Here is a 10,298-nt window from a genome sequence, read left to right on the forward strand (position 1 = left end):
CGCATGCCCTCACAAATAGCCACCAACAAATCTCCATTCCAACATCTCTTCTTGTAACACCCCCAAAATTTCACCTGCGGAAACCCCGCGAGGCGTGTTATGCATCAGAGTTCGAGCCACCAATCACATTGAACCAATGATAAATATTTAAATAAGTCATGACATTAATTTACCAAAATAAGTTGTCAACATAATATTAATTCTCAAAAATTGTGTAGCGGACGCATGTAATAAGTTGTTTAGCAATTGTTTCATAATAACGCTTAAACCAATGTATCAAATGTAATTTAATCCAAGAGCCTCGATCCATGACCACTCCAGCACTCCCAGATAGCAAGCTTCCCAATTCCAAGATACCTAACGACCTGCGAGCATGCAACAAGTGTATCAGACAAAGCTGGCGAGTTCACAGTTTTAGAAAACGTTTGTTACCCGTTGTATGTAAAACAGTCCAATAACCAATGCAAGTAATATTGTTAATATCTCATTTCCGAACAATGACGGCTCCTGAAATACACGACTGCCCTTCCCACGTACTCCTATCTAGTACTGGGCCAGACTGGGTCATTAGTTCACCTCCGTCCTCTACAGGAGCGGGGTGAGGGTGCCAAACCTAAGTAGCGCTACTAACTAATACCCGATGAGGGACTTACAAAAGATGATAGGTGAGAATATTAACCAATATACCCGTTTTTACCCAAAGACTTATCCCTCCATGGGATACCCACTGACTGTCCCCAACCACTGGGACGCATGCTCGAATGTAGTGAACTCACCTTAGTTTTGCTCCGTAAAATAAAGCACGTGTTCCCAGTTGGTCAATTAGTTCCTAGTATGGTTACCAATAACAGTTAGTCTCTTATTCATCCAAACCACGCATGTAACAAGTTGCATATAGTGTACAAGTTATCACACAATCGCATAACAGCCATTGATCCACATATATTTCACATAATCAACTCGCTTCTTACGCTGACAATTAGCAATTTAATACATAAATCAAGTAGGTGTGCGGCCCGTTTGACCAAAGACCGACGAGATGGTAGTCCAGTAACTGTGCAGCCAAGACCCATTGCAGGCCCACTCACAAATGCGTTTGGGCCAAGATTTGCACAGTTCACATTTGTTCATGCATTAGGGTGTGAGCCCACACTAAAAGTATCATGCAACCCTAGTCACTAGTATGAAAGAACACTTCACTTGGTGGCCCAGTTTAAATGTGATGTGTGTATGGCCCATGTAGTAACAATTAACAATCCACAACGTTATTCAACCTTTGTAGATTATACTGTGTATTAAGGAGATCAATTTCATCATTATAAAACACTTATCATTTATGTGATTTACACTAACAATACCAACTGAAGAATGTCCACTAACCCTTAACCCTCCATTCGATCATGATCTAAATGCCCCATCCTTAAGGAATCTGTACACTCATTCTTTATTTTACTAATGCTATAATGAATCGTTCTATCAACTTGAATAATAGTTCTATATGCAATAACCTTAACTCACCCTAATCATCACATATACATCTACCACCCATTGATCACACTAATTGGTCCACGATAATTACCATAATAGTAACATACATGTATACACATAATTTGTTAACCAAACATCCACACAAAAAAAAAAAGATCTGCTGAGTGGAATTAATACCAGCAATACTCGTCGGTCCTTTTTCAACTTGCATACCCATAACAACAACTTATCTTATAATCTATTCCATGATCATGTGATTTCAATGCAACTATTTATATTATGGCCGACAAACATGATCATATGATTTTCAATGCAAATATTTATAATCTAATCTAATTGGACCTCAATAACATGCAATATTATCACTTTATTCATGTCTGACCTGACACAAGCAATTAATAAGAACTGATGTACTTGACTTTTGATCACCTTATCTTTTGACACAAATTCACATGAAACATCCATTTTTCCCTCATCAATTTTCATGAAACATCACTAAGTATAAATTAGAATAAACATAAAGCTACTAACCACAAGTTCGATCAATTCAGATGATGTCTCGAGAAGGGTTGGGGGGGGGGGGGGGTTCTGGTCTTCTGCCGTCGCACAACCCGTAGGAGGTAGGGTTTGTTATGTGGTAATTGTGGAATATGAAAAAGGTTACGGCCCAATCAAACAAACCCATATGATGATTGCGGTCATGACATAATTCTCATCCACCACATCCACGTGCATATCTAAGATCTAAGAGGATGTGATCGCTGACTTCTAAGTCATGAAAAACGGCTCCAACAACTCACCCCTATGATGATTGCGGCCCACTTGTGAAGCCTTGTTATCGGCCCAATCAAACACGTCCATAAGTTTTTCATGTCGGCTCCATATGCTTGTGTATATACAAAGGTTTTGAACCCCGTTTATTTCTCAATTCAAACAACGCATGCACTGACTTATCTCATCCAACCGTAGCCTAGGTTGGGCTCGGGCGGATTGGTCCGAAGTTTAGGTTGTTTAAAATGCGAATACATAGAATACATAGCCCACTATATGTACGGCCCAAGATTAACCGGCCCAAGACTAACGGAGTTATCATACGCTATTTGGCCGAGTCATTCTACGTTTAGATTAACAGAGTTATCGCGAAGCAGAACATTTACGCAAAGAAGAGAGATAATAAAGAGTTAAGATCACAAGATTCAACGTTACTAACCTTGGAAGTTCGGGTTGTCACATCATCCCCAACTTGAAAGAAATTTCGTCTCGAAATTTGACAAGTAAGTACGAGAGAGTGAAGTGGCAATTCAAGATTGCTGTGGATTTTCCTTAGGTGTTACATCATCCCCAACTTGAAGAGGAATTTCGTCCCGAAATTCACCAGTGATAACCATGGTTGGTTCAACCTCTTGAACCATTGAGGATATTAAAGTTTCGACAAATCCTTACATTCCTATGTACACTCCAGTCCACGTATTGAGGTTTAACAAATCCACACGATTGTCTTACAACTTATGCTAGCGAACCTTGACTCCTTAGTCCGTGTTTTCGATAGGTTCCCTGATAAATACAACTGTTCCGATGACTTCATATTCCGACCAGGGTATCATAAGGGTTTTCATCGGACAGCACAGTCCTACATCCATGGCATACATACCATTACGACAGTTATCCCACTCCATCAATTAGCCCCAGTTTGTGAGCCATGTCACCGTTTTATTCCAGAAATTCGAATGTTCCCACGCGTCGAAAACTACAATTACCATGTTTACTATAGCGTATCGCACCCTTCTAGGGTGATACTTTCGATTATGACACTCTCGTCCACAACAAACTCCCAGAGTTTCTTAAGCTTATCAGTTTTTCCTAGAAGTTACGCGTTGCCATCAAACAATTTCCGATCTAACAATCTTCAAGGGTTTTGAGCTCAAATCCTGGTTCTGCGATTAGTTATCACCCACCTTAATTCAACAAGGAGATTAGTGTTACTGTCCAAGCGTTGCCCCAAACAAGGTTATATGCATACTTATACGGTAACAGCTGCTGTAGAACTCACCCAAAGATAAGCGTCCTTCCAGTTCTACTAAAGTTAGCCATACACATGCTCACAGCATGTCCTCGTGTGCAGGGATGGTTCGTTTACTCTGGTCGTTTGCCCCCACGGTGATACTATATGTCCATGCCCAGACGTAAACCGAGGGTACCGTGTATTGCCTGTCATACATCAGGTATGGTTCCAAAATCGGAAGTAACAGGAGTTGGCACCTCGTGCTTGAGACCGCCTCTCTCAGAAGAACATCCACAGCTTGTGAAGACTCGCTAGTTTTCTAGATTGTAAGGGAGTGCGCTGGTTTCGTGAGGCAATTTACGATCACCAGGTGATATCGGTTCCGTTCTGAGTTTTAGGTAGATCAAAGACAAATTCATGGTGTTTGTTCTCGTTTCCATACGGGTGTTTCTGGTTACTGCCCAAACAAGTAGGTTTCCGGGGTTCCACCTTGACGTTCGCGCATGTCCAACATCGTTCACATGTAGTGCTATGGGGCCTTCCTGCCCGGTCATTCATACGAGGCTTAAAATCCTAATATCTCCTATCAAGTCCAGACTACTGAAACGTCGGAGTCGGTGTGCCTTGCCCAGTATGAGTTCCATACAGCTGCTGTATAGTGGGATCCACATCTGTTTTATGAGCTAACGAATATCGTCCGCCTTGCCAAAAGTTGCTTCTCCATGGCTCGCATGAACCCAGCTTGTGAATTCTCCTCCATCAGGTTTTCACTTCGAACAAGGTGAGTCTGGTCAGGTGGGTTAGGGTGGATAGCGAACTGTAAGGTCATGCACGTTCAAGTCTCACGGTCGTAATCATCCAAGAGTTCCGTCCAGTGTTCTCATCATTTGATAAAGCTTTTTTTTTTTTTTTTTTTTTTTTCGTAGTCAGGGTACACGGGAGGCCCTTGTGATCGGTCTAAGTAACGCGTTCGGTACCGCCCAAGTAACGCCTCCAAGTGAATCCAAAGACCACGATTCCTACTACCGATTGTGTGTCGTGCTGTTCTTCTTTGTAACTCCATTACATAAGCCGTCACGGCCTCGTATTGCATTGGCGTGTAACTGGAACTCTGATTCGAACAATTGTGGTATGCCACTAGATCACTTGCACCCTCAGGCAAAGACGATTTTGAGTACGTTGAAGCATCGGAATTAGAAAGGTGAAAAGACGTTCTCCTGTTCTGTCTCTCACGAACACAACACTCTGCTGCGCTTAAGGAGGTTAAGCTGCGCGATATTTGCAAGTCATGTGATGAACCTACAGCAGCATCCACTAAAACCAAGAAATGGTTGTACCCTCGAAGGGGTCTTGGGTGCCAAATCAGTTTCTAATAAAATGGATCCTAGCACGATCCACAAGTGTTCCCACTTCGTTGTTTACATGATCAAATACATTCCCCAAATCTAGATGTTACATTCAACCAGACTTCACACGTAATGACTCTTCCCTCAGGAGCTCTGAGATAAGCTACGGATGTCGTCCATGATGTCCTTTCCCCCAGGGAATGACCCAAAACGTCATCAATAAAGACGGTCGATTCTTGTGGTCCATGAGCTGCTGGTGTGTTGATTATCTCAATGGTCATGGTGCACGAAGTCGCGCTGGCCGTATTGTGTTTGATGTGTTGTTATAAAAGCATTATTCTATTGGGCTTCCGTCTAGTGATAGTTCATTCGTTAGCCAATCCTCGAATGGAAGCTTGACTCTCGCAACTCGTCGATAAGTTTGCCAATACATGGTAGGGCAAACAGTCCCTGGTTGCCACTCTGTTGAGTTCTCGGTAACCAGTACGCATACGAAATGGTTTATCTCCACGGATATAAATGGGGTTTCCCAAGCGAAAACTAGGTCTGTCAAAACTACTGTCCAACAGTTCTCGGAGTAGCTTATACAGTTATTGCAACCCTCCCGGTGCAAGGCGATAAGAGTACGAGTGTTCGGAGCTTCCTCTAACGTGAGATCACTGTGTTTCCAACTAATATTTGTGGTAATAGGTCTGAGAGTTCGTCTAGTTGCACATTGAGATGGGTCACAACAATTGATGGATCCTCAATCCCATCACAATTAGCCTGATCATTAGGGTTAGTTGCTATTACAGCGAGGTCATCCTTTCATAGACGCTTTCGGGGCTGTCATTACTGACATGATGCTAACCTTCTCACCACTCTGGTACTTCAATGCATAGGGTGACGTTAAATTTCTTCTCACAGGATGCGTCTGAGTGATTTATCTAGTTAATGAACCATCACTGACTACTGCATTGTAATCACCAAGGATAGTAGAAATGAGACCGGTGTCGAATACCTGTCTCTTGTAGGGTCGAGTTTGCGTCCCAACTAGCATGTGCGGTCGCAGTTGACTTGCCATCGGCCTGTTCCATAACATGTTTGGTTTTGCGAATCATCAGGGTTAAACAGAATTGGGGTGAAGCGATTTACTACCCAACCAAACCACCATGTTGTTATTGTCCTATCGTTGCCCACATCAATCCTAACTTCCTTTCCGTGAGCACCACTGCCGGTGCAATTGTTACAGTCACGCGGATTCCTCCCGTATTGACATCGCTCTCGTGGTTGTGGTCGTTTTTGAATTATCGACGTCCAATACATGCCGAAAGCACCTTCATTTCCATACAGTAGGCTACTATTACGAGTACCTGGTTGTCACGAATACTGTTGCTCTAATTGTACACAGTAGGATAGCTCAGTTGGGAGAGCGTCAGACCGCATCACAATTTTCCTCTCTTCACACTTCGTGCCGAGTTCCACGGAGCTACTCGTGGTGCTGGAAGTTACACATTCCACACTAGAATCTGTTATCACTGCTAAAGTTCAGATTGGTTTGTAACAGTTGACTCCCACGAGTTACTGACCAGAGTTAAAACTTAGATTGGAGTCAGTTCGCTAGTGTTCGTTGCTGGTAATCGGGGTCGTCCAAATGCTGAAGTCGGTAGGATACTACACTCACCCTTTTGTTCATCATTCCAGCAAGTGATTCGAATTATCCCCAGTGTGTTTCAAGAGTGTTGCAAGAGTGATCGCACTTCGAGATTTAGGGCGTTAGTGTGTTAGGTTCAAATGAAGATAAGTGGGGAAGGTAATAACCATTTATTCGACGCTACTACATCCAACTCAGGGACGTTCGCACAAGCACCTAACATTCTACGCAGTTTGCTAGGTGTTCTGATGAGTGTTCAGGCAATGTTTGTTAACGTCGAGGTTCGTAAAAGTTTGATGAGAAGTGAAAAGTTCGTGTACACAATATGAGGGTAAGAATACTTGGTACATTTCGTACCAGCTTGATAGGCTGCTAAAGCCTCAGTCACGCGGGTGTTGATTAGGTCAGTCAACTCAGCCTGAGTCATGGTGATGTTACCACATCCGTGTCCTCGTTCACTCATGTTTCTATAGTTGGGAATAAACCGATTTAGAAGTCGAAACGAGATGAGAGTCAAGTATCATGCTGATATTTACGTACTACCAGGTTCACACATAGTAGGGCAAAACCCTCCTCACGCTTGATAAGTCTCACTGGGACTTGCATGCACCCCGCGTTATTATTAAGTGTGCACCCATAATAATAAGGCAATTTGCATGCTTATCTCAGTGCTTCTTAGCTCGCGCTCAAGGGTTCCCCCGTTCAAACAACACAACAGATGATATCCCAGGTCTATGGCTCGCATGAGTCGATGTGTGGGGTCACGCTATCAAGTCACTATGGTGCTAATTGTTTCAGTTCATATGCGTTGTGAGTGTGTGACTGTTAAACAAGTAATGTATAAATGAGAGGGAAACGAACCTTGCAATCTGGAGCTGAGTGTCATGATCGATTTTCGAAGTTGTTCGGTTATAGTCTGGTTTTATAAAACGTTTTAAAACCAAATTCACTATAACCAGTGGCTCTGATACCAACTGTAACACCCCCAAAATTTCACCTGCGGAAACCCCGCGAGGCGTGTTATGCATCAGAGTTCGAGCCACCAATCACATTGAACCAATGATAAATATTTAAATAAGTCATGACATTAATTTACCAAAATAAGTTGTCAACATAATATTAATTCTCAAAAATTGTGTAGCGGAAGCATGTAATAAGTTGTTTAGCAATTGTTTCATAATAACGCTTAAACCAATGTATCAAATGTAATTTAATCCAAGAGCCTCGATCCATGACCACTCCAGCACTCCCAGATAGCAAGCTTCCCAATTCCAAGATACCTAACGACCTGCGAGCATGCAACAAGTGTATCAGACAAAGCTGGCGAGTTCACAGTTTTAGAAAACGTTTGTTACCCGTTGTATGTAAAACAGTCCAATAACCAATGCAAGTAATATTGTTAATATCTCATTTCCGAACAATGACGGCTCCTGAAATACACGACTGCCCTTCCCACGTACTCCTATCTAGTACTGGGCCAGACTGGGTCATTAGTTCACCTCCGTCCTCTACAGGAGCGGGGTGAGGGTGCCAAACCTAAGTAGCGCTACTAACTAATACCCGATGAGGGACTTACAAAAGATGATAGGTGAGAATATTAACCAATATACCCGTTTTTACCCAAAGACTTATCCCCCCATGGGATACCCACTGACTGTCCCCAACCACTGGGACGCATGCTCGAATGTAGTGAACTCACCTTAGTTTTGCTCCGTAAAATAAAGCACGTGTTCCCAGTTGGTCAATTAGTTCCTAGTATGGTTACCAATAACAGTTAGTCTCTTATTCATCCAAACCACGCATGTAACAAGTTGCATATAGTGTACAAGTTATCACACAATCGCATAACAGCCATTGATCCACATATATTTCACATAATCAACTCGCTTCTTACGCTGACAATTAGCAATTTAATACATAAATCAAGTAGGTGTGCGGCCCGTTTGACCAAAGACCGACGAGATGGTAGTCCAGTAACTGTGCAGCCAAGACCCATTGCAGGCCCACTCACAAATGCGTTTGGGCCAAGATTTGCACAGTTCACATTTGTTCATGCATTAGGGTGTGAGCCCACACTAAAAGTATCATGCAACCCTAGTCACTAGTATGAAAGAACACTTCACTTGGTGGCCCAGTTTAAATGTGATGTGTGTATGGCCCATGTAGTAACAATTAACAATCCACAACGTTATTCAACCTTTGTAGATTATACTGTGTATTAAGGAGATCAATTTCATCATTATAAAACACTTATCATTTATGTGATTTACACTAACAATACCAACTGAAGAATGTCCACTAACCCTTAACCCTCCATTCGATCATGATCTAAATGCCCCATCCTTAAGGAATCTGTACACTCATTCTTTATTTTACTAATGCTATAATGAATCGTTCTATCAACTTGAATAATAGTTCTATATGCAATAACCTTAACTCACCCTAATCATCACATATACATCTACCACCCATTGATCACACTAATTGGTCCACGATAATTACCATAATAGTAACATACATGTATACACATAATTTGTTAACCAAACATCCACACAAAAAAAAAAAAGATCTGCTGAGTGGAATTAATACCAGCAATACTCGTCGGTCCTTTTTCAACTTGCATACCCATAACAACAACTTATCTTATAATCTATTCCATGATCATGTGATTTCAATGCAACTATTTATATTATGGCCGACAAACATGATCATATGATTTTCAATGCAAATATTTATAATCTAATCTAATTGGACCTCAATAACATGCAATATTATCACTTTATTCATGTCTGACCTGACACAAGCAATTAATAAGAACTGATGTACTTGACTTTTGATCACCTTATCTTTTGACACAAATTCACATGAAACATCCATTTTTCCCTCATCAATTTTCATGAAACATCACTAAGTATAAATTAGAATAAACATAAAGCTACTAACCACAAGTTCGATCAATTCAGATGATGTCTCGAGAAGGGTTGGGGGGGGGGGGGGGGGTTCTGGTCTTCTGCCGTCGCACAACCCGTAGGAGGTAGGGTTTGTTATGTGGTAATTGTGGAATATGAAAAAGGTTACGGCCCAATCAAACAAACCCATATGATGATTGCGGTCATGACATAATTCTCATCCACCACATCCACGTGCATATCTAAGATCTAAGAGGATGTGATCGCTGACTTCTAAGTCATGAAAAACGGCTCCAACAACTCACCCCTATGATGATTGCGGCCCACTTGTGAAGCCTTGTTATCGGCCCAATCAAACACGTCCATAAGTTTTTCATGTCGGCTCCATATGCTTGTGTATATACAAAGGTTTTGAACCCCGTTTATTTCTCAATTCAAACAACGCATGCACTGACTTATCTCATCCAACCGTAGCCTAGGTTGGGCTCAGGGCCGTCTCTGAGAATGTTAAAAAAAATTTTGGCCCTGTGCAAGATAAAAAAACCGGGCCCTACCCACCAATTGTCATGTATAAAAACTAAAAACGCATAATACAACGTAAAAACTTTAAACCACGTATTCATGTATTGCCTCGGATTCATTACATGAGAAATTTAGTTGTTGTCGGCTCGGCTCATTACATTATTGTTGTGATAGTGGACTCGATATAGCAACACAAAAGGAAACAAAAACAAAAGTGAATCATTACTATCACTATTATATTTGCGATTGTTATTTATAGAATGACAATTTATTCATAATAAACAAACAAACATAATAGTGGTAAGCGAGACATTTTATTAGCCATGAATATTTGTTTTAAGTTTATTTGATGAAAGTTTATAAAAGAATAAGACATTCATAATAACAAACAAACAAAA

At 41.4% G+C, this 10,298-nt stretch overlaps 2 long non-coding RNA genes across 2 annotated transcripts; both read right to left on the reverse strand.

Annotated features, from left to right (window-relative positions):
• Positions 1 to 323: 323 nt before the first annotated feature.
• Positions 324 to 2,187, reverse strand: LOC118480161. Its single transcript, XR_004861804.1, has 3 exons — positions 2,020 to 2,187; positions 777 to 829; positions 324 to 365 (listed from the first exon to the last, which is right to left on the reverse strand). It is a non-coding gene; the product is annotated as an uncharacterized LOC118480161 (long non-coding RNA).
• Positions 2,188 to 7,715: 5,528 nt separating this feature from the next.
• LOC118480162 lies at positions 7,716 to 9,467 on the reverse strand. Its single transcript, XR_004861805.1, has 3 exons — positions 9,413 to 9,467; positions 8,169 to 8,221; positions 7,716 to 7,757 (listed from the first exon to the last, which is right to left on the reverse strand). It is a non-coding gene; the product is annotated as an uncharacterized LOC118480162 (long non-coding RNA).
• Positions 9,468 to 10,298: the final 831 nt, after the last annotated feature.

This window comes from Helianthus annuus, chromosome 1, assembly GCF_002127325.2.
Source record: "Helianthus annuus cultivar XRQ/B chromosome 1, HanXRQr2.0-SUNRISE, whole genome shotgun sequence".
NCBI lineage: Eukaryota > Viridiplantae > Streptophyta > Magnoliopsida > Asterales > Asteraceae > Helianthus > Helianthus annuus.